Raw genomic sequence first — 24853 nt, forward strand, 5'->3', positions numbered from 1 at the left:
TCAATAACTTTTAGGTAGAGGGGTTGTTGTTATCAGCAGCATTGTGTCAGGACCAAAAGGCCAGTGCCCAACTGTAGTAGGCACTATATGTATATGTATGTATACTGTATGTATGTGTGCGCATACACCCCCCCCCCACACACACACACACATACACAGGCAGAGGGAGTTGGGAAAGTCCATAATTTTTTTTCATATATACAGGTTTCCATCGATTTATGAGGTACGTGTGTTCCCAGAAAATGGTGCATAAATCAAATTTGCCTAAAGCAAACCCACTTTATAATGTAACAAATAGGGATAGGTTCCCATGGTGGTGAGGGAAAGAGAGAGGGAGGGAGTGAGGCTGGGACTAGGGAAGGGGTGGGGGGAAGGGTGCCACTCGTGGAGGTGCACAAGGCAGCAAAGCAGAAGGAATAGAGAGGCACTCACCCCAGCCCTTGTCACAGCGGCCCTGGGAGCGACCGCCACAAGAGCTGGCAGCCACTGGGCTGCACTGTGCTCTGCCTGTCCCCTCGTGCCTGGGCTCCGCCTGTCCCCACTCACCTCTATTCTGGGCTGTGTTGTGCCCTGGTGCAGGCTGCTTCCAGGTCCACTCCAGCATGTGTTGGGGTGAGCGTGGACAAGCAGAACCCTGGGTGGCACAGGGCGCAGAATTCACCCCAGCCCATGCTGGAGTGGCCCCAGGAGCCGCTAACACCAGTTGCCTGCACCAGGGCATGGTGTAGCCCAGGAGCAGAGGTGAGTGGGAACAGATCCCAGGTGTGGGGGGACAGGTGGAGCAAGGTGTAGCTGAGAGGCTGCAGGCTGCTGGTGCCAGCTGCTCCCTGGACTGCTGCAGCTGGAGCTGTGGTGACGGCCTTTTCTCCTTGCCCCACAGACTTACCTGCTTGGGCAGGGGTGGCTTCTATACTGATCACATAAGAGTGAATTTACCTTGCATATAACAAATTATGGGTCTAAATATGCTCATTGCATAAAAGTGTATTTGCATATAAAGAACCTGCATAAATTGAGGGAAACCTGTATAGAATTTTATATATATGACAGGATGAGTGGAGGCGTGGCAACACTAAGAATCACTACACCCGAATTCGCAACCTGTGCTAGATCATTGCTACTGGAATTGAGTGAATGGAACAGCTTTGGACAAAGAGGAATAGCTGTGGGCATACTGCCTCTTTGTACTTGGAGGCTCCTGTGCTACTACTGCCTGTAGAGCTGCTTGGTCTACAAGGCACAAATACTTTAGAAACAAGCTTCAATGTAATTAAAAATACACACCAGCTGCACATCTGCAGAACACACATTTGATTCAGTTGTTGGGGGGTTTTTTTTGTGCAGAAAGCACACACTGATAGTGTTTATTGCCATCTCTTATTGTTGGGATGGTCTCACTGTCCTGTGGGAATCTACTCAGAAAGTCAGCACATACCATCACACTCCTTTCATGTGGAATGGGTCCCTGAAGTTGCTGGAGCAGGAAATGAAGTGGATGCGGCTACTTAAACCCCTGAATGCTCCAGCAGGGTGGATTACTAGCTGTAGTACTGACACCTAAGTCAAAACTGAGTCCAGCCAACTGGCAGATGTATCCTAACTGGGGCCAGTCACTCAGCTGGGGAGATTTTAAAACTCTAAATTTAAGTCATAATTTCTTGTTTCACCAGCATCAGGAAGTACTGGAAATCTTGCCAGAAAGCCTGTTCTTTCTAGCCTAGCTCTTGCAGAGCCAAGAGGCTCAGATAAGGATTGAAGTAAGCATTTGAAATTCTGTGCTTTATTTCTGACCTTTGAACTGTCCCTTTCTAATTTTGCCTGGGCTGCTAATGGGAGCTGCAGATGTGAATCAAAGATTTGATTTGGAGAGCTGAAACTATGCTTTGGTGCAATGCAAGGCATCTGTTCTTGGTTCACTTCACATATGAAACTCCCAGTTACATGAACAGAAATTTTGTATGTGAATTGAGTGGGACCAGACCTCTTATGAGTGCTAAGTGAACCAAATTATAACCTCAGTTACACTAGTCTAAAGTGAGGGAGTTCTTTAACTGGATTTATGCAAGTCTAGCAGAGAACGGGATATAATCCATTTACTATAATTTAATATTGTAAAATAATGTTATTATTTGTATTTCTTTATCTCCACCTGTTTGAGCCACCTTTTACTGTTTTTCTTTCCTACTAAACGATGTACTGTTGCGAAGTAGTTGCTCTCTAAATCCACCACGCAGTGGTGCTATTGCCATATTCTGGATTTACCAAAGCCGGATACAGATGTTTCTCTGGCCTGTTTAACTTAACTAAACTATTGTCCAGGTGGCATTGTAATGAAGGACAGAGCTTAGGCCAACTCTTTTAACACAAATTTATTTTCCATATGCTAAGTATGTCTGAACAATAAGGGCTCTGTTCTGGTTGTGTGTGTTGGTGTGTTACTGTTTTGTTTTCTGTGTATCGAGATGAGTTTGTCAGCTCTACTGGTTGCTTTGTTTTTGCTTCTTATAAATCAGTTTTAAGGTTCCTAAGCTGGTGCATAGATTTCCTGGAGACTGATATCCAGAGCTGATTATCCCCAGAGCAAGAAAGCACAGGTGACAGCTAGTCAAGGTTTTCCATGTTGTCTGCCATTACAGAATCTCAGGACGAATGCTTCAGGGGTTCATTTTCTGTGGCCTCTCCTGTGATATTGCCACAAAGAACAACCAATCAAAATGAGGGTGTTTAGTGGTATGGATCAGTTTGAAAGAAATCAAGAGTGCATTCCAAGCATCTCTGTCATAATTATCTCCAGTAAATATATTTTCTCAAATTTGTCCAGTTTTCAACATCTACATTGGCTTTAAAGGTCCCAGATGTCATTTATACCAAGACCACTACATGCGCAATTGGCTGTGTAAAGGGGCTTAAAAGAGGCATGTGTTACACTCATAACCAAATCATGGACACTTAGCTCATCCAAGGAAGTGTACAGCAGACTTTCTACATATCACAATTTGAACTAAGTGTCCACCCTTTTAAATGCCCGAAATATTTGCCATTTCCCTTGCCATTTCCCTTGAGCAACTAATCCGTAGACTAATTCATTTCACCATCAGGTAATGTCTTCTTCTAATATCCTGTTTTCTCTTTCTTAATTTTATAGTATTTTCCTACTTACATATCTCTGTAGTATTCTAAATAAATCCTTTTCTACCTTGTAGTAGGGCTGGAGTGCTACAGCTCTGATGGCCAAGGAAATATATGAGAAGCAAATATTTCTTTTTTGGTAATACTTTTTACTGAGTTGCACAATAAAATATACACAAGCCATTGCTTTTTCTGCTATTTAGCTTGAGTTGTGTCTGCTTCTTTCCCAGAGTTGCAGAAAAGCGCTTTGTGCTTGAAAGCTTGTCTACCATCTCTCCCAGCAGTTGAAGACACAATTGAATACAACTGATCCAAGTAAAAGATAAACAACCCTTGCCTCTCTTCTCCTTTGGTCTTTATAGCTGTGCTATATTTGTAGACTGTTATCCAAACTTTGGCTTGGGCATTGTTTCATTGGCTGTAGCTTGCAAAAGTCAAACTCTTTTAAACTTCCATAATAATTCAGTCCTTGCAGGTCTACACTGCTCTTCTTTTGAATGATCCACTCCAGATCTCTAAGTGCCATGTTAAAAAAGGGAGAAATGATCTTTACAAAAAGAGGAGCGTCTTGATTTTTTCTAAAAGAGAAGCACTAAATCTCAGTCTCAAAAGTATAAAGAAGGCTAGATCAGTGACATGAAAGGGTACGACCACTCTTATGGGAATCATTCTTCCCTAGTATCTTGCCCATTGCTTGCCTTGGGCTTATAATGGTTAATTTTTTATAAAATATAATCTGAAGAGAATGCGCAATGTAGAAGAGTATTTCATTTGATAATATTGACTACTTCTGTGGCGAACCTTGGAGACTTAAGATGTACATAGATTATGGATTTCTAATTCAAATTTCCTTATTACCTCTGCTGTTTCTAGAATATGGAATAAGATACCTAGTAAGATACCTTACATACTTAGTAAGAAGGGAAATTGATTGTACCAATTAAATAAATCAAGAATGCACACTATTTGCCTAGCTTTTCAGAGATTATGAGAAGCATATTGGGTTATACCTGTATGAGAGCTAGTTAAAACTACCCAAAGCACACTTGAGCATCTAATGATGAAAAGGGAGAGAGCTGCCAGTGGAATTTCTTGTCAGTGTGTAAGAAAGATTATATGATGTCTGTCTCTGTACTTGGCACATCTATCATTTAACTCTCCAAATACTGTTGGCTTGTCATTAATGTTGTTTTTTAAATTTACTCTTTTGGGCAAATCATGACTATTTTATAAATATTTGGAAGAACAGGTTTCATTAAGTCAGACATTTCAGAAGTTCTACCAGTTATAAAACATAACATATATCAGTTATAAGACCAGACGTTTCACAGCTGTTCTTTGGAACGGTTGTTTTTATTTCAGTTACATTTCATAGTAGGTAGACCTGGTTGAGTTGCCTGTAGTTAACAGTTGTCTGACACTTTTTATTATATATACTTTTTTTCAATTGCCTGTAAATTTTCCAAATTTAACTCTTTGGACTGAAAATTTCCAGGCTGTCTGCCTCAGGCTGATATATATATAAGATAATAAGATTAAGCTATAATAGTTCTTCCATTTGTGACAACGAATTTAGAGGAAAACACATTTTTTTTACTCTTGTTAAAAGTTTTCTTGAGAAGGTCTTGTGCCTGTACACTTTGCAGCAAAGGTATAATTTAGATGTGGGGAGTATTGCCCTTATGTCAGTGAGGTGCATTTTGCCGACATAAAAATTAGCCTACGCTTGGTCAAAATAGTAGTCTTTGAAGCTACTGTATCCTGAATTTATTGTTTACTGGATAAAATGGATAGAGAGCAGTGCACTAGGGAATTTTCTGTCCCACTGGAAGTAAGAAATATATAATGCATAACCTATAGCTTGGAGAGTACTATGGTGGGAAGTCAGAGAGATACAGGTTCAAACCCCCAGAGGTAGAACAGCACAGATCTGCACCTGGGGCAGTCACATGGTGCCTGGAGAAGTGCTGGCTCCTACTGTGGTGATTGCATAGAGCTTCAGCAACAGCTGCTTTTGTGCCCCCTACAAAGGCAGTGCCTTGGAGCTGCTGCCCTAGTTGCCCCCCACTCAGTAATGCTACCTTATGCAAACCTCCTCTGGCAGAGGGAGGCCTAACATCCAGATCTGGCATTTCCTGGGCAAGCACCCCCACCATGCATCTACTGGGGCTTAAATGCAGGCTGGGGTTCCTTCTCCTCCCCCTCTTGAGTTTTTCGAGACTTATACTCTGGTATGTGGCTACATAGCCATATAACTGTCCGGCCATGTGGACAGTCATGCATCCACACTGCACAGATAATAGACTTGCAAACTGCAGGTGTCACTTTCATGGCTGGAAAACTGCCATTTGACCACATACAGGGGAATAAAATTTAGCCCATCATGTATAACATGTATAACCCTGGTGCTGCAGCAAGTTATATTTTTAGCTGAAATACTCTGGTGTGAACCTTTATAATGAAGCAGGATGGGGACACTTTATGAGGACACTTCTATTTTCTCTTAATTTTTGAATTAGGAAAATACATCCAAAGACAACGGTGAAAGGAAGCTAAAGAGGGAAAATTAAGGACTTGAATGTTAGGAAATACAAAAATTAATGTCTCCATAAATCGCATCACCTCTACATATTTTCCAAGTTCTGCAGCAAATTAGCTGGGGTCCAACAAAGTGCATCCTCATTCACTATAGAACCCTGATGTGTTCCTGAACAAGGCATGGATTCTGTGGAAATAGGACATGATCAAGTAACTAAAAAATGTATGATTATGGAAAAGCACAAAAAGAAATTCTTACATCTGAGCCACTTGTCTTTGAAATCCTAAAATGTTCTTTAATCTACTTTTTCAGTGTAAGAGATCATAAATCTTGTGTAGAGAAAAAAACACAGTATAGAAAGAGATCAACCAGGTCTCAGAGCTTCTTGCTCAGGGATTAAAATATAATGGTTGCCTCTAATTTTTCTTTACTTTCCTGTAAGTCTTTTGTTCAGTTATGGTTTACACAAGGCATTAAAGGCGCACTGCTAAGGTTTTGCTGAAAGGTAATTACTTAATTATATGTTTATAAGATTACAAATGAAAAAAGTATGTGGATGTTATCAGCCTAGTCACAGTAAGGTGCTTGGAATTCAATAAGACCCAGAGACGTGGGGCTAACTTTTCTGCAGGTGCAACTCAGCTAAAACTTCTGACTAAGAGTGTTTCCAATTTTCCTGCACTTGCTTGCTGTTAAAAATGAAATTTGACGTTGCTATGTCTCTGACTTACATAGATGTCAGTGCTCTTTCTCTCTCCAGAATGTTTCATTTTCGTCTTTTTTAGCTTTTGCTGAGACATCCATAGCTGTGGCATAGGAGCCTGGTGACTGCATTCCTTTTGGAAGTAAGAGTTGCAGAGAAGTCCATCAAGATAGATCTTACTGGAAAGGACAGAGACAGATCAGTCAGCAACCACAAACTATTATGCCTTCCTGGATTTCTGCGTGTTAAATACCAACACATTTGCTTTGTATCTTCAGTGACATGATATAAGGGGGATAAACCCCCCACATTTTCATTTTAGCTGTGTTCAACTTAGACAAGGTAAGGAAAACATCACTCATTACAAGATCATAGGATCATAGGAAAATAGGGCTGGAAGGGACCTTGTGACGACATCTAGTCCAGCCTACTGCTCAAGACAGGATCATCCCTGACTAAAAATCATCCCAGCCAAATTTCCACCCTCATTGTCAGAAAGTTCTTTCTAATCTCCCACCTACATTTCCTCTGCTGCAGTTTGAGTCCATTGCTCTTAGTCCTGTCCTCTACAGTCACAAAGAATAGTTTATCTACATCTTCTCTGTAATCACCCTTCAGGTGCACTTTTTCTGGCCTGGGGATTTGACTGTTATCAACCTTGGGGCTGGGGACCTGCAGAGATTGAACCAATTTTCAAGTGAATAGACATTCACATTTGATTCAGGAAATGCAGTCACATACCTGCAATGGCTCAGGCTAGAAGCTGGAGAGGGGTGGGGCCCAAGAGCATGCCCTCCCTTCCCCTTTATAGTGCTGAGCTGAAGGTGTGGGGGGCATGGGCAGGCCCCAGCAGGATACTATGATTAAGGAGAGGTTTAAACCCCCACCCTGGCCTTCACAGTCCCCAGCTGGGGTGTGCCTGAAGAGGGAGGGGGAAGCAGTCCTTGCCTAGCTTTTCTCCCACTTGCTGCTCAAGAGGCGGGGAGTGTTGCCAGACTTCGACCCTTACTAGCACCCTAGGCAAAGGGAGGGTGGGGGGAGGGAGGACTGCTTGTGTAAAGTACATGAATCTGTCCATGATACTGAGATTCCAATCTCCCTCTCCCTGCTTCTTCATACTGTGTGCAGCAAACTGACGGCACTCACAGGTTTCACGCATTGCAAACCAGGTCATTCTCACACCTCTCTCTGTCCCCTCTTGAATATTGACAGATTGTGGCTTTTGAAGCAAGCCGACAGCCAGCAGGGAGCTTGTCAGAACACAAAGCTGATTAGGTCATCAAGAAAACAAAAGCCTCTGTTATTAGCTCCAGCTCTTTTTAAACAGCGTTTTCCAAGGCATTTGTAAGGAAGAACGGAGAGACATTACCAGCTGACCTCTTGATTAGTTCCAAAAAGTCCTAAGTGGACACTGTTCTGTCCGCCTTTGTTCCAGTGAAATTGGAGACACACATACAGACACCTCTCAGCATTAACTAGCATGTGGGTGGGTAGTGTTGCTATGCTGCTGGGGTCCCTGCTGTGGGAGAAGAGGGAAGATGGGGTAGGGGGAAGCCAGGCAGATGCTGCTGTGCCTGGAGTCTCTATCGCCTTCTCAGCCAGCTGGAGTTTCAGCCAGGGAGGAGAGGGACAGGGCTAGCTCTGCTCTCTGGAGCAGACAGCCCAACCCAGCCCAGCCTAGCCCAGGGCTGAAAAGCATGCTGGGATGTTGGGGGACTCTGATTTAACTTGAACCAGGAAGGGTTCTGAGACAGAAGTTCAATTAACTGGTTTGACCCAAATCAGTTAAGTCTGCTACTACATTCAACCAGGTTTATCGTAAACCAGTTTTGGCCATTTTGAAACTGCTTTATGTACACTGAACTTAAGTTCTGTTACAGTTTTTAACCAGTTTCTGATCACTTAAACTGGTTTATGTGTAACTTCTGTCCCTAGCCCTGATGCTGCAGAGCTGTAAAAATAGCAGCTCCCCAGGCCACTCTGGACCCTGGGTGTGGGAGAGGTCACTGCAGTGAAAGACAACTGGTATTGCTCTCACCAGCTCTTTTTCAGAATTTCCTTCTGGGGCAAGTTAAGCAAGTTTGAATTCCACCAGGAGCTCCGTAGGGACCTGTCAGGGCAGGATTAAGGATATGGAGATTTAGTGGACTTTGACCACAAACTCTTTCAGGGCAATGCCCTTTACTTTTGCCATAGAATGAAATGCCTTGAGGAGCTGAAAGCCTAAACAAACAAATGCCACTCTGACCAAAATGTACAGGGTGACTGACAGTAAATTCATCTCAAACTGATTCAGGATTGCTCTTCAGAGGATTACGTGAAGAAACCCTTCTTTGTGGAAGGTAATAGATTGTAAAGCAAGTACAGAGTTCTTGGGAAAGTTGTGTCTTGGCACTGGCATTGAGAGGGATTTTGAGGCTGGAGGAATAGGACTAAAGTAAGAGGAAGAGGAGTACTCAAAAGGTAATTAGAAGTGGTGGGGTAAGGAGGGGAGTGAGGAGTTGAGATGAAGTCAGGAGCAGGATTGTGCAGAGCTATTTGCATTTTAAATTAGTATGCTCTTATGTTCGCTGGACTCACCCCTTCTTCTTAATAGTTGCCCAGATTTGTGTGTGGGCTTTTTCAGTATTTGTCAGTCACCCTACTTCATTAATGACCCTTAAGGGGCTAACATTAACACCTGTTTGTGCTTATTTCCTTTCAGTCCTTGCTCTCCCAGATGGTACAATTACAATATAGCCAGTGTGTTGTGTGTTTGTCAGTAATACATTCTCTGCCAGTTAAATGTCATTCACATTTCTTAGATTTGGCTACCACTGCATAGTCCTGAGGAATATATGGTGTTAATCAAAAGCAGCAACTGCAATCAAATCCCAAATCCTCAAGGTTACCAGTAAACAAGTAAAACCACTAAAAAACATGAGTATGTGCCCTTGACCTCATAGTTTATTTTGTTGTGCCTAGTGGGTATAAATATGGGAGAAATAGCAACTCAAACAAGGCCTAACCAGTAGCTTGAGAATGACCCTGATAGATCCAATACAATAGGAGGGAACATCTTTGTGTGATTTTACCAGGGAACATTTAATAATCTTGTTCTTAGGACACAAGGCCACAATTAATGAAATGCAGGTAGTTATTAACTGAAATACAGTCAGTTTCAGGCAGATGTACTGAGAAAGACTTAAGACTATTATAATATTTATTATTATTGTAGGCTATTCTCATTTCCACTGTCTATTCTGAATCTACAAGTAGGCTAAATACCCCAAATGTCTGGTTTTATTCAGCCTTTTTCAAGTTAATTTATTTTGTCCTTTTTGGAGCCACCTCGAGACATAACCCTGACACTCAGGACCTCTCTGAATTCACAATCATTTGGGTAGAGAGAAAGGTGTGGGCTGTCGGTCAGATCCTAATCCTGGTATAAAAGAAAGCTTGATTTCTAATCCAAACACTGAATAATTCCCTCTGTGGCCTTTCAGCAAGGTGTTGAAAAAGTTATTTAGTTAGTGTTTGTAGAGCACTCTGAAAATGAGGCCATTAATGGCTGAAGTGTTGTATGTGTGTGTTTGTTTGCCATGTGTAACTTAAATCCTCTTTTGGTGTAGGGAATGTATCTTCTTCTAGGTTTGCAAAGCTCTGTATATGTTTATGGCCCTATGTATGTTTTCTGTCAACAACAGTAAAATGAAAAGACAAATATTTCTAATATGTCAGTGAGCAGAAGAGTTACCAATGTTCATATTTGGAAATTTCTAGTATAACTAAAGGTCTAAAAGATGAGCTAAAAGCATACCTCTGGTAACTCATTTGGCAGCTGCCCTTCACAATTATTATGTAAGTTGCTACAGTCTGGATAGTAAAGGTCAAAAAAGCATAACCATGCCAACAGCAGACATGCAATCACATTCCTTGACTACAGATGATATTAGTCAGAGGCTGAATCCCAAACAGCAGTGGATTGATGACAGAAATGAAGTTGGGTGAAACATTTATCTCTTTATCCCAGGCAGGCAGAAATCCAAGGCTGATAACTTTCTAGATTAAACCAAAGCCCAAGCAAAAAGACAATGTTCTGGAGTCATGAACATACCGACACTTATGGAGGCTTTTGTTGTGTGCGTAAAAATGTCACTACCTTCAGGATGGGAGCTGGCTTTAGATGAATCACACAGCCTGCTTATTCTGAGTCCTTAATATTCTTGGTTAAGGGCTCACATCCTCTCACAGTGCTGCATAAATTGTCTGAGCATCAAAAGCAGAGGAAGACCAGGGTTGGTAAGGAATAGGGACAAGGGAGGATTTGAGGTAACATGCAGAAAGAGAAGAGAAAGGGCAGGATCTAGGTGAGGGGAAAATGTCATAGATTGGTGGTCACTGGTGCATCTCCATGAGATGCTGGCTGCACAGTAGCTAAATATAATACTGCACATTATTGCATCTCAGCATGGACAGTGCTAATACGCTACTGTGCCTTATAATAGGTTACTGAACAATAGCATCACTTAAAAGACATGAGTTGGCGCTACTGCGCAGTAACTCTGGTTACTGTTCATTTATTTGGTACTTGCTTATACAAATACTAAATAAACAAGCAGTACCCACTGGACAGCATCTTGGGTAGATGTGCCTACTGTGTAGGGCAGGGAGAGGATCACTGGGCAGGGGGGTAGGGGGGTTGTGTCCTTCTGTGCCTGCTTGAATCATAGAAGCACAGGGTTAGAAGGAACCTTGAGGGTCATCTGTTTTCCATGCTGTCATGGTGGAGAGGATCTTTCAAACAAGTTACCTGATTCCAGGTGTTTGGCTGGTCCAGTGTACACACACAGTGCCTCAATATCATTCCCCATAAGGAGAGGGGAAATGGAGTCAAGGACTGCCCCTTGAGTAAGGACCATGACATGGCAACTCATGTCTATATTCTATTTGCCAGATGCAGGCTATGATTAAGCTTTGGTGGTTGGGGAATTTGGCTGGGCTGCGTGAGAACATGAATGCATTGAAGTGAAGGACCTATATCTCAGCCTTGTCAGTGTGGTCTCAGAATCCATCTGGGGTCTTATGGAATTTACAAACCACAAATACCCTCTTTCCTTATCCTGCCTGCTAAGACCTATGAATACACATGCAATAGCTTGTTGTCTACTAGAAACCATCTACTAACACAGGTGTTAAGCTGTTTAAAGTGTATGCACATATTTTAAGTTCTTTGGAGTGTGTGGATTTAGGTTTGTACCTGTGAAGTGTGGGTGCATGTATGCATGCGACCATGTAGTTCTGCGTGCATGTGCTTGGTGGACGTCCTCTAGGACAGTGGTCTCCAAAGTGGGTTGCGCACACCCCAGGGGGTGCGCAAGACATTTCATTGGGGTGCGGGAAGAAAATATTAGAACTTCTATTTCTATAAATATACAGATATTGGGGGTGCATGCTCAACATTTTTTTACTGATAGGGGTACGCGATCAAAAAAGTTTGGAGACCACTGCTCTAGGACAAGCACATCTTAAATAAGAGATGGTCAAGTCAGCTTTGTTTATGTCACCTCCCCCCCGCATCAGTCCATGGAGGTAGGTGCAGCTGTTACAGCCCCCAGCTACAGCATTATGGGTTTATAACTCACAAGCTTAGCTCAGGAAGTCCCTTACTCAATTTTCACTGTGTCAGTCAAAAAACTCTCATTACATTCATATCTGCTACAAAGGGACATAATAGGCAAAGGTAATTTTTAATTATTAGGCATGTGAACTACTTTGGCTTGGTATTTAAACCAGAGACACGACTTATCCCAAGGGAACACAAATACATGTCTTTGCTTTCTTCTGCCAGACTTATTGTTATTTTGTCTCTCCTTCATATTTTGCTACCTTTTTCTCTTTCTACCTGTGAGACGAACAATGCTGCATCCTCATGATGAGAGGCCCAGCCCAGATCTTGAGCACAAAAATCCCCAAAGGATGTGGATCAGATTTTTGAAAATCAGGCTATTTTTTTCTGGAAGATTAAATGTTACAATAGCAACTAAAGCATTTCTGAAATACCACCAGTCTTAGATGTTATGGTAGAGTTGAAGTGTTGTTGTAGCCACGGTGGTCCATAAAATGTGGAAGACGTGCACTTTGTATCAGTAATCTCGTCTTACATCTCTCCCAAATATATAGTTGGTTCAAAAAAGATGTAATAAAAAAACCCATGTTTTACAAATCGTAGAAACACAAAATAGGTTCAATTTTTTAATTCTCTAGCAATGACTGGCTACCAAATATCATTTCTAGTTTGATTTTCTTTTTCTTTTTTGAAACTGGTGGACCTAAAAACTTACCTGAGATCTGGAAAAAATATTATGCTTTAGCTACTTTTAACACAATTGCCAGCCATCATGATTCCGTTATTCAGTAATGACAAAGCAAATTGGGTTCCCTTAATGTGACAGGAGTATAAATGTGTATGCTGGTATTACATCCTCTGATATAATACAGTTACCCATAGAGTTCATGACAAAAGACATACATTTATTACCCTGCTTTTAGTATTTTTAGCATGAGCATGTGCCACTGCCATCTAGTGGAAGAATACTTAACACTGCGGCCTGCCTTGGGATCAAGCTGTGCTAAGAGAAAGGTTGCCAACTTCTTTTGTAAAGCATAGGAGGAAGAGAAGACTAGCTATGACTTTAGCACAAAGATTTTACATTTGCAAGCTTGGAACTATACTTTGCCATATGTCAAGCCCCATTTACGTAAATCTAAATTCTTTTGCTTTTAATTGCTACTGCCTCTCTGTTTGCTTTCCCACTCTGTGCAACACACACATTGTGCATCATCAACAAATTGGACTGCTTTGAGTACGCTGTTATTTCTAGCTTTAATGACGACTTTGTAGTTTGATGGATATGGTTAATATGTTCAGCATGATTCTATGCCACAGATCCTCATCAAAACAGATTTTCTTTGAAAAACAATATGAAGAGCTTCCTTGGCTTGGCTCTGTTACCAAATTGCTAGTCGCAAATATATCAAGACAAATTAAGCATGAATCTGGAGCTGAAGGAGAAGAAATTCCCAATACATTCTAATGTCTGGAGAAGCTTGGGATCCACATAATTTGGGTTGAGGGTGAACAAAGTATGCCCTGCTATTTTCTACAGAAGAAACTTATTGTCCCTTAGGCTCAGACTGTGGCGAACATGTGCCTGACTTTATGGGCTTGTCTAGGAGAAGATTTCATGATCTGCTGTGATCATTGTAGCACCCTTAATTGCACTACTCCAGGAGCAGCCCCAAAGGCAGGTGGTGACTATGGGCACGTGTACCTTATCAAGGGGCTGTGCCAGGGAGGTATGCAGTCTAGCCACAAACCCTCTACCCTGAGTCCACTTACTATTGTGTGCCCAACACCACACTAAGGCTGGCGATATAATATCTATTCTGGGTTATAGCACACTTGAACAGGAATTTATGTTCTATTGTAGCACTCCCTAGTGTGATTCTTAGATGGTGTGTATACGTCTAATGTCTCAATCTGACCTTTATTCTCTCCATGTCTGCTAGAAGGACTCTATGCCAGGTCTAACACACTTTTCTCAAGGCATTAACTAGTGCTAGTTGCTATATCTGGAGAGTGGGATCAATTTTCCACCCACACCTCCACCCTTTTCCTTCTGAGGATGTTTAACTGCATTTTTAGAATTTACCTGGGATTACAGTTTACAGCAAGTTTGCAGTAGATTTTCCCTGTGTCAGTGAGTTTGTTAAAACAAAGCTGCCGGATTCCTTGCAAGGATCTATTCCAGTACATATGTACAAAAATAAAATATAAAACATATAAAAATAAAGTGTATGCCTGAGACATATGCCTGAGACAGAAGGAAATGCCTGTGTAGTGGAGTCTTTGTTGGGTGTGCATGACATGCTGATAACAAATGTAATTAAGGCCCATAAAAACCTCCAGAGGAAACCTGAGAATAAATGATGGAGGCAATAAACTTTAGCTTAATATTAGGGGTCTGTTTTTCCCAAATGGTGATTGACAGTCTTTTAGGTGGAGATGACTAAGGTCATTGTACCTTTTCTTCCCTGCAGTCTTCAAGATAGCAAGCTACTGTCACTCACCTTCTTATTAATGGGAATGAGAAATACTGGGCGTTCTCTGTCTCCATATGTGTCTACTTTCTCCAGCATTATAACAGTTATAGATGGGGTTGACCACTGAGGCTGTTTTTGTGGCATTCACTTGATCTTCTCGCACCTCTTCATAGCCTCTCACAGCGTAGAAAATACAGAGCAATACACTGATATAACAAAACTGTATTTCAGAGTCCAACCCCCACAATCTTCCTATATGTATGCATGTGTACATGTGCACGCACACGTGCACACACACACACAGACGCACACACTTCTCTTCTGTCAGATGTATATGTGTATAATATTAGGCTGATTTGCTAAGAACAGAAAAATAATTTGTCACAAACTAGGTTTATTAAGGAAAGTTAGAATCACTACCCGAACTGTGGAGAAACTAATGTTTCTCATAACACACCAGTCACCAGCTTCTAAATGCCAACATCCCATCAAGTTTTCAAAAAAGAGAGAGAGAAACAGATCTGTTTTACAGAGGCACCTCCTCTGTTAAAAACAAAGTAAAAGAACGAGCCGTTTTTGAATAAATGTGTGCTCCAGGGAAAAATAATCAGTTAAAAGAAGCACCGTTTGTGTGTGTGTGAAACAATGTTATAAAGTTTTCTAGTCTATTTTGCTTTGGAGAACCACTGGAGGGCAAACATCTCCCTCGTGGTTTTAACTGTTCCTATGGGTGATGTTTCTGTTATTTTGTAAATATATGTTTTGTACTTGATGTTGAATTCCAGTACTTTCACCCTTCTTTGAACACTGATCTTGGTGATATGGACAACTCTTCAGCACTACAGTATTGGATTTAATAAGCGGTATTTGCTCTTGCCCTGCCAATTCCTACTCTATTTTCTATTGAGGACCTAAAATACGTAGCTACTTGTGGTTTATGAACAGTGTTTCTACATCACTGTATGACATTCCTAGAAATAACTTTGTACAGGTTGAATGGGAAACCTTTTTCTATTACAGGGGCAGATTCTTAGGGGCCGGTGTAAATTGGTATAACCCCATGTCAAGCAATGACAGTTTACACAGGCTTGGGGGACTTTTTTGGGCTTTGATGGATCTGGGAGAATTTTGTTTCTGCCTTCGGTTTTCTCTGTCTCCTTTTTAGAGTCCCTGTTCCTCATTCTGTCAGTTTTAATGTTTCTGTTTTATTCCCATATGTGTTGCTTCTTGCTTTTTTGCAAAGTTTTTATAACTTATAAATAATTAGTCAATCCTTGTTCATTTTGCAGGCAATCCATACTATTCTAAATATTATTTTGGAATAATATTTGATTTACACACACACCAGTTTCAAACCTGCTTATTTTCCTTTTAAGTATGGACATCTATAATAGAGCATACTTCCTGGACTTCTTAGCCACCAGTTGACTTACCTACAACCCTTTACTTGACCCATGGGAGTGATCAATGATCATCCTCGACTGTGAGGCCACTGTCACTGATGACTTGCTCCATGTGCTCATAATTTCTTTCAGGTCAGCCTCCATGACCGCCTACATTTTAGTTTGACATTTAATACTACAGGTTGCAGGTTGTGCCAGAAACATTTACATTTACATTAACATTATGATCACATTGTCTATGTGTATTTATCACCTCTCTTTTATTAATGACTAGAGACATTAGTGTTACGATGTTCCAGAGGGCGGGGGTGGGATCCAATCATTTTTTCTGAGCACCAGTTTGTTTCTCCTTTTTATCAAAATCAGAATGCTAGATGTAGGCGTTCCTGGAAAAGGCCTCTGTTTTACAGCAGGTCTGGTTCACTGGTCAATATGGTTCCTTCTGGCCATATTATCTACAAATGGCAGCATTTTGCACTGCCTTTAAATGAGAATAAACAGCTTCAGAGTCTGAAATGGGGAACTGGAGCCTCAGTAAGGCTCGTGGGCAGCATTCCCTCTAAGCTGCATGGCATGCATGGCCACGCAGGTGTGCTCATGCCATGCTGCCAGGCATGCCTGCACAGGTGTGCTTGCGCAGCCAAGCATGCCACACAGCTTAGAGGAAATGCTGTTTGTGGGAGGTGCTTGGATCTGATCTGACCAACTCTCAGGATATAACAGACTTGGATGAATATTAGGCCTGTGTGAAATGTCAAGTAATCACTTTGGATTTGGATTCAGCTGAGTTGGAGGGACAGTGATTCGATTTGGAGATTCGAACCATCAACCCGATTCAATTCAGCCAAATCAGATCTGAAGATTTGGAGCCACTTTGGAGATTCGGCCATAGAGTAAACAGGCAGCAGTCCTCACCACGATGGACACAGCTGTCTCCAACTGGTAAGTCTGTTGTGGTGGGCAGAGGGGGGAGGGAAGGGGGATGGGGGAGGGATGTAGAGAAGGGGAATGGGGGAAGGAAGGATTGGGATTGGGGGTGGGGCTGGGACGTCCCCCAGCCCCAGCTGGGCAAGCAGCAGCAGTGATTGCATCCCATACCCACCCCTCACCCCGGCTGGGCAAGTGGCGGTGGCAGCCGGGGCAGGGGGGCATGGGATGCAGGCGCTGCCACTGCTTGCCCAACCGGGGCGGGAGGGTGCAGGATGTGGGTGCAGCAGCACTGGGAGTGGGGGCTATGCCCTGCTGCCACTAGCCCCCTTTGCCCCAAGTGAGCCATACCTGCATCGCAGCCCTGCCCTGGCTGGGCAAGCAGCAGTAGAGCATAGCCCCCTGCTCCCAGTGCTGCTGTGCCCGCATCCCATGCCCACCCCACTCTCCAAGTACTGTGCCCCCCCACCCTGGTTGGGCAGTTTGTCTCAGCCCCAATCCCTGCCTCCCCCACGCCCCTTTCCTCTCCCCTTCGCCCACCACAACAGACTTACTAGCTGGAGGCAGCTGTGTCCAGCATAGTGAGGACTGCTGCCTGTTTAGTTTATGTCTGAATCTCCAGAGCGGCACTGAATCCTTTCTGATTTGATTCAGACCTTTTTATTGGTTTCCTGATCCAATTCGGATTCAGAGTTTCGGCCATCAAATCAGGCCAAATTGACTCTGAATAGAATCGGCTACTGAAGCTTCACACAGCCCTAATGAATATGATTTCTTTCTTAGTGCATTACCTACTCACTTATAAAGACATATTTAAAAATATTATGAAGAAGTAGATCTTTAGATGTGTGGAAGAATAGCCATTGCCTTCAACAGAAGCAAAGTTTAGCTGATACTGACCATGTTTTAAAAGCCTCCCTTTAAACTTGTTTCTGTGAAGGCTTATATAGTTGGACTATGGCAGTTAATAAATATGCTACCAAACTATGTAACTGTAACTGTAACTCTAACCTGTAAGTATGTCCCCAAATTCTCTGTGTTCAACCTTCCAGAAACAGAACCAAGTAAGTGCACTACTTGGTGCACCCGGTAGATGTGTGGCTTCCAATTCCTTTGTACTCGCCTCACACCAACTAGGACTAAAGTGAGGCCTTCCTGCCAAATTCAAATTCAAATGGAATCCTTCCCAAACTCTCAAATGGGAAACTCACAATTAAGAGCTGCACTAGACTATTATAATCTGAATAATCTCTCTTTTCTGAGATCCGCAATCATTAATGAAATATAACTTTTCTGCTTCTACTGTACCTGAAGTGCAGGTTGTACAGTTACTGTCTAGAAGGCTGGAATTAGCAGCACTGATTATCATGATTTGTTGACATACTCTCCTTGTCTCTTCACATATTATTTTCTTTCCTTATCTTGGATGTGCTTGGCATACTTTAGGTATTTGACCTCTCTACTGGTTTGTCATGTTCTCATTAGCTGATAACTGCAGCCCTAAATTTTAACATTTTTATTACTGTATGTAGCTGTTCCAGTTCACCTTTTCTAAGGCAGTCCTTATTATATCCTGCACAGATTTACATTCTCACCTGAAAAGTTCACCAGAAAAGGTTACAAGAATAGACTCTTCTTGTGAAGAACATAGCCCTAATTCCATATTCTCAGTTCCTCTGCACATATAATTCCCATTTACATCTAAGACAACTATTCATAGGATCATATACACTTGAAAGACTATCTGAAGTTCCCACCTGTCTTGCTGCAAAGTAGGATTGTTCCCTGCAGTATATTTTCTAGTGACTTCTCCATGTCAAGTAAAAGTCTCAAGAACTTCTGTCATTTTACTTCAATCTAAAATTGAACCTAATGCCTTTCACTTGTGGATTTTTTACTTCAGTCAGTATGCATTTTCCCTTCATTAGTTTCATCTCTTTATACCCTTGAAGTTTTCCACACAAACAATTCCTTGGCATTCTTAGTACTTAGACTCTTTAAAATATTTATAGATTGTTGTCCTAGCCATCTCTTAGCCAAGCGATTCCTATTTAGTGCTTTAATCTTTCCCTTTACGTCAGCCCTTTTATCCCTGATCTTTTGTTTTGGTCATTTATGGTCTCCCACAAATTAGTAAGTAATTTCCTGGCATGTTTCTACATGATCGAGAAAAGATGAGTCAGCTCCTAATCTGGTATGCGATTGGTCTGATTAAATATATAGAATTGTATCAGGTTACAGCAGTTTCAGATATGTACCACATTTAATATTCCCCCAAACTGAGCACCAGATCCTGCATGCATCAGGTCCCCCAGCTTCTGTTGAGTTCAGTGGGACTCCTATATGTGTGAAGAGATAAGGAGCAGACTATTGAGATGGCCAGTTTATAGACTGGAAGTTTATTAGGGCTTGTGGGGACCATTGCAATAATCTGGTCTGACTTCCTGCCTCTACTATCAAATTAAATACTCAGAAGACATGTAGATACTTAAAGACTGTGATCAAGTCACCCTGTAACCATCTTAAATGGACTGAGCTCCTTGAACTTTTCAGTCTCATTCATATTTTCCAAACCCTTAATCTTTCTCATAGGATATTTTAGTGACTTCTTTCCATTTTTTCAACAACCTTCTTGCATAGGACACTAGACCTGCACACAGTGTTCAAGCAGTGGTCATACTAGTGCCAAATACAAAGGGAAGGTAACTTCCCTATTCCTGCTTCCTGTTCACCTCTTTTTATCCAAGAGAAGCATTTGTCCCTTATCTCTACACTGATAACACCTTTTTATTGTTCATCCACCATGATCCCTCAGCTATTTTCAGAGTCATTATCTCCCAGGGCAGAGTGCCTCATCCAGTAAGTGCAGCCTATACATTTTTTGGTCCTAGATATATCATTTTATATTGGACATACTGAAATATGTAGCATTGTTTGCATCCAGCTCATGAAGTGATCCAGCTCACTCTGCATCAGTGATCTGGCCTTTAGGACACAGACAGAAATGTAGTTCCTGAGTCTAATTCATGGTGCTTTGCAGAAAGCGCCACAAGTTAGACTGATCCTCCTAAGAAGCCAACAGATGTTAGTTGTGGGGTTGGGAAAGTGGACGATTGGCTCCAATTGGGGGCCGATCCAGGGGGAGAGGCTGTGTCTCTGCAGTGTCTCTCCCCTAGCTCTGCCCCCCATCTCACAGCTCCACTGCTGTGTCTAGATGGGAGGGGGGAGATGGCAGGGGAGAGAGCTTGTTTAGGGGGAGGAGGGGGATTGGACCCTCTTCAGCTCAAGAGGGGCTACAACCCCCCCCCCCCCAGCCAGCTGGGCAACCCCCAGAATGAGCTCCCTCTGCTCCCATTCCTCCTCCCATTTTGAAAACAGCAAGGAGGGCAGAGCTGGCCTGCCTCAGCCGAGCTCTGCTCCTGGCATGCTCAGAAAGAAATTAGTGAAGGCCCTCTGTTTTGGAGAGCCTTTATGTAATGAGGGTTCAGATTGTTGCAGGATCGGGCCCTTTTAAAGTCGTCTGCAGCCATTCACTTATGCTTGGTTGTGGCTGTAGGCCACTTTCTGGGGACAGATTGGGCAAAAATTGTCATGTCTGTCTGTGCCCTTCATTAGCAACCACTCCCACAGTTTTATGATGAACGATCTCCAGACATTATTGATAATGATTCTAGCTTTTCTTTCAGGTCATTGCTCTGTAAATTAAACACTGCATTTTGCATGTTTGTTTTGCACAGCAGACATAGGAGAATTTTTTCTGAATATAATAATTTTATGTTTATTTTTTATCTTCTTAATAGGGTACCCTGATTTCCTGTCAGTGTCATAAGGATTGTTCTCTGGGAAAGATTCTTACAAGATGTAATGAACTAGAACAAGCTTTTTTGACTCCGGCGCCGTATTTTGGATCTTTATCTTTTTACTTTTGAAGTTTTCTGCTCTTTCCCTAGGTATCAGAGACCTCCAACCTGCCCACTAACTAGGATCAGCTCCTATTCTTTTCCCTTGCAGTTCATTATTTCCTCCAAGTTACAATGTTCTCTTCAGCATGAGTATCAATAAGGAGACAGAACCAGCAGGGAGCTCCAGTTTTGTGGTAGGGATTAGACTTTGGGGGATATTGCATGCTGATTTCCGATATGATTAATCAGGTGAAATGCACAGAGCTTTGTGGATTGAAGAAATCTGTTTTGAAAGGAGGTCTGTTCTTGTTACTAATAAGAGTTAAGAAGGCAGGATTTTTCCCCCCAGCAAATGCAGAGGATTTAAGTTTTAAACAATTAATCACAAAAGAAAAATATATTTATGTACTACGAAAGCTTTCACTTGAGCTCACAGAGGCAGAGAAAATCAAAATCAAGGCTTTCATTGATTTTATCCATAACTCATGCTGGGCACCAGCAGCATATGCAGGGATCCTGCAAGGCCTTGGGCTGAACACAGCTGGGTATGCAAGGCCATTGTGTTGCAGTGCAATTGTGTATGGACAACCAAGCTAAATATGTGGTCCTCTGCAGAGCAAACAGCAAACCCCAACATCCCTGTGCATCCAGTTTCCTATGCAGAAGTCTACAGGACAGAAAGATGCCAGGATACGAGTAGGAAATGAGTGAGACTGAAAACAGATGAGCTAAATATACTATGCATTTGGCAATGTGGTGCATCCGTGCACTTTCGCAGGCATTACTCCTATTCCTGGGAAGTATCAATTCAGGTTTTATTCAGGCTTACTTGTTATGCATAAAGGCTGAAGATGGCCTATCACGACTGCTTATCCACAAAACATGCTGCCCCTGCTCTCAGCAAGATGAAACCCTCAACTGGGCATGTGAGAACATGCTGTCATCTTAGCCCTCTACCAGGCCCTAGCAAAATGGATTAAGGTGTCATTTCAACAAAGGAGCAACTTGACCCTATACTACTTGGCTTTGGGGGTTTCAGGGTACAAAAAGCAAGGAGAGCTAAAATTTCAAGTGAACTCCCCAACATACGCACAATCAAAGCGACGCAGATTTAGGCTGCCACTACTTTACAAAGGAAATAACTATATTTGGATGTTAAGGCTCTAACTTAAATTGGCACAGGCAGAGTAATTTAAAATGAAGGCTTTTGCTGCCATTATCCGTAACACTTTATTTAGTATCTGCAGGTCTAGATCCCTTTTGCATAACACAGCAGGGTATGCAAATCTGCTATGCATCAGTGCAAATGCAGTCTGTTCATGGAAGTCTATATGTATGTGTCCAAGAAGGAAGACTCAAGGGTGCTGTTATAACACAGTTTATACGAGCTTTTTATTTGATTTGATTTTAGTAAAAGCAGATTAAAAATGGTGGGGAAATCTGTATCATCATGATGAGAAACTTGGCTGAAACAGTGATCCTTTATCCACTGAGAGGGGATGTTATAAACAGGAACCTACAGAAATCATGATTTTGCAAATTTTGTGCAATCCAGAATTGCCCATGAAATTCGGCAATGCCCGCAAAATCCACAAAATCCACGGAAAAGCCCCCCCCCCAAAGTACTGAAAAGAAAATGCTGACTTTCCAGAGGGAGTCAGCAGTCCTCAGAGCACTGTGGCAGCCCGTGGGGGCAGGAAAAGGGGGGAGGGAGGATCTGGCCACTTGAAGGGCTGCTAGCAAGATGGCTGCTGCCCTGCCTCTCTATACCAATCAGCGGAGAGAGTGGGGTTGGATGACAGGTGGCCCATGCAGCCAATCAGCAGTGAGAGGTGGGGCCATCGGGGCAATTGTGCCAATTGCAGCTGTAGGAGCATTTCAGAACTGCACTGCTGCACAGATTACAGATACTATAAATCTCTCTCTGATCCAATTTTAGGGGGGTCAGTAGCATTAGTGCTTCATTAACCAAGAATCACCTGATTCTGCATGACGACCAGCTTTTGTGGATTCTGTACAGAAGCAGTTTATTATGAATGACAAACAACTGCTTTTCTAGGGGATATACCCTAGCTATTTTGGGTCACACTTTATTAAAATCTTCTTTATATCAACAGTAGGTATCAATGACTCATAGGCATTTCAAGAAATGGTTATTTTTTTTATTATAGGGGATTCATCAGGGCAATAAGTTGCTCTTAGTCATAGCTTATGACTAAATGTAACATTTATTGATATACTTATAACCATCTGTAACACATTATTCATTTTGTAACAGCTATTTGTAATTTATTAATACATTTATAATACACATAAACACATATACAATGCATCATCTACTTTTGTTTTCTAGAAACTGTATGATTTTCACTGACATTTGAGGATTGTAAATGGCCAGCTGCAGTTTTAGTAGAAGATAGAAATGTGTTAAGTTAATCAGAGAGCAGTCCATGTAATAGCAGTAAATATTATTATTCAATGTTAGTAAAGAAAAAGGACACCCTAAGGTCATACAGTTCTATCTTCTGAGGCCCTAATCCAGTAAAAGATAGAAATGTGTTCAGTCAATTAGAAAGCAGGCCATGCAATAGCAGTTAATATTATTATTCAACTTTAGTGAAGAAAAAGGACACCTCAAGGTCATACAGTTTTATCTTCTGAGGTCCAACTGTGGGATGTAATTTGTGGCAGAGGCCAAAATGAAGGACATAAATATCTTATTCCCACAGAAGAGTTAAGATGACATTGGATTCCCCCTACACATTGTAAATAGTTCTTTCTATAATTTCAGTTGCATGAACCTTCCTTTCCAATATTAGTTATTTTGATTAAAAAGGCGAGGGGAAATCAAAACTATAGGTAATATTAGAAACTTTGAGAATAAAAAAACTTGAAAAGAATAATGGCTCAGAAGTGCACCCACTTTCTCAAACAGCACAGGTATCATCAGTTAGCTATCATCTGTTGTAAAAAATAATTCACAGGAAAATCACTGTCTCCAGGGATATTCAAGCACTCAGATAGTTCTGTAGTGAAGGTTATACAAGTATTTATAGAGGGTGAAATCCTGGCCTTGTTGAATCAACGGGATTTTGCCTTTTCATTTCAATAGGACCATGTTTTTATTAAAAATATCTGAGCATAATTCTTAGCTAGACTTCTATAGGTACACAGCATGTCTAAATTTATGAACTATGAGGCTGTGGGCAGATGTAATTTTAAATATTTTTTAGAAGAGAAGAGTGGATCTACTTTTTGGGAATTCAACTATTACCTCTGTCTGCTCCTATATCAGAATAAGTGAGCTAAAGTGCTAAATGAAATGGGTTTAACTTCACAGTGGTTTAGTTCCATTTATACCATGACAGGAGTTGACAGATGCAGTAGCATAAGTAAAGGTGGGGGATTTCCAGGTACTCAGTAGAGGAATGGAGGCAGTGAGGGCTGAGGCTTTGTGCAGAGTAGAGTGGAGTGGGGACAGGGGAGACAGCAAGGGTTATCACTAACAACCAGGTTAACCCTTTCTTGGCCTTCAGATATCACTTAATTGGGGGTTTTGCACAGACCCTTACCATACAAAACTATGTTGGTTGTGGGGCCATGGTAGGGGTAACCTGGCTGTTGGTGACAATGCATTATCTCTGTGTAATAGTTGCATAGTTTCATAGTTTCTAGGGTCGGAAGTGACCTGAGCAGATCATCAAGTCTGACACCCTGCCATGGCAGGAAAGAGTACTGGGGTCAAACAACCCCTAGCCTCCTCTTAAAGACCCCCAGGGTAGGAGCCAGCACCACTTCTCTTGGAAGTTGGTTCCAGATCCTAGCCACCCTGACTGTGAAGTAGCGCCTCCTGATATCTAGCCTAAATCGACCCTCTGCCAGCTTGTGACCGTTATTCCTGGTCATTCCTGGTAGTGCCTGGGGGAACAGGGACTCCTCCAGTGCCTGCTGGTCCTCTCTGACTAGTTTGTCCTGCATCCTGTCCCTATCCTGCTCTGCTCCATGTGGATGGAGCCTTGATCCCTTCTGCCTCCATTCTGATACCCCGAGTGCAAACCCTATCAGGTACACTTCTGCTCTCCAGGGCACAAACATTAGATCCAGGTACAGACATTACACTTTTACCAGTACAAGTGATCAGAAATTGGTCTATACCTGTAACAGA

General features: G+C 42.0%; 1 long non-coding RNA gene across 1 annotated transcript in view; it reads right to left on the reverse strand.

Moving 5' to 3' along the window:
• Positions 1-3345: 3345 nt before the first annotated feature.
• LOC149868463 (uncharacterized) overlaps positions 3346-24853 on the reverse strand; it is a 118391-nt gene continuing 96883 nt past the window's right edge. Inside the window, exons 4-5 of the long non-coding RNA XR_016441257.1 lie at positions 6400-6550; positions 3346-5854 (exon numbers count right to left, since the gene is read on the reverse strand). This is a non-coding gene — a long non-coding RNA (uncharacterized LOC149868463). The remainder of the gene's footprint in view (positions 5855-6399; positions 6551-24853) is intronic.

This window comes from Crocodylus siamensis, chromosome 3 (genome assembly GCF_052110815.1).
Source record: "Crocodylus siamensis isolate JL-2025a chromosome 3, ASM5211081v1, whole genome shotgun sequence".
In the NCBI taxonomy this organism is placed as follows: domain Eukaryota; kingdom Metazoa; phylum Chordata; order Crocodylia; family Crocodylidae; genus Crocodylus; species Crocodylus siamensis.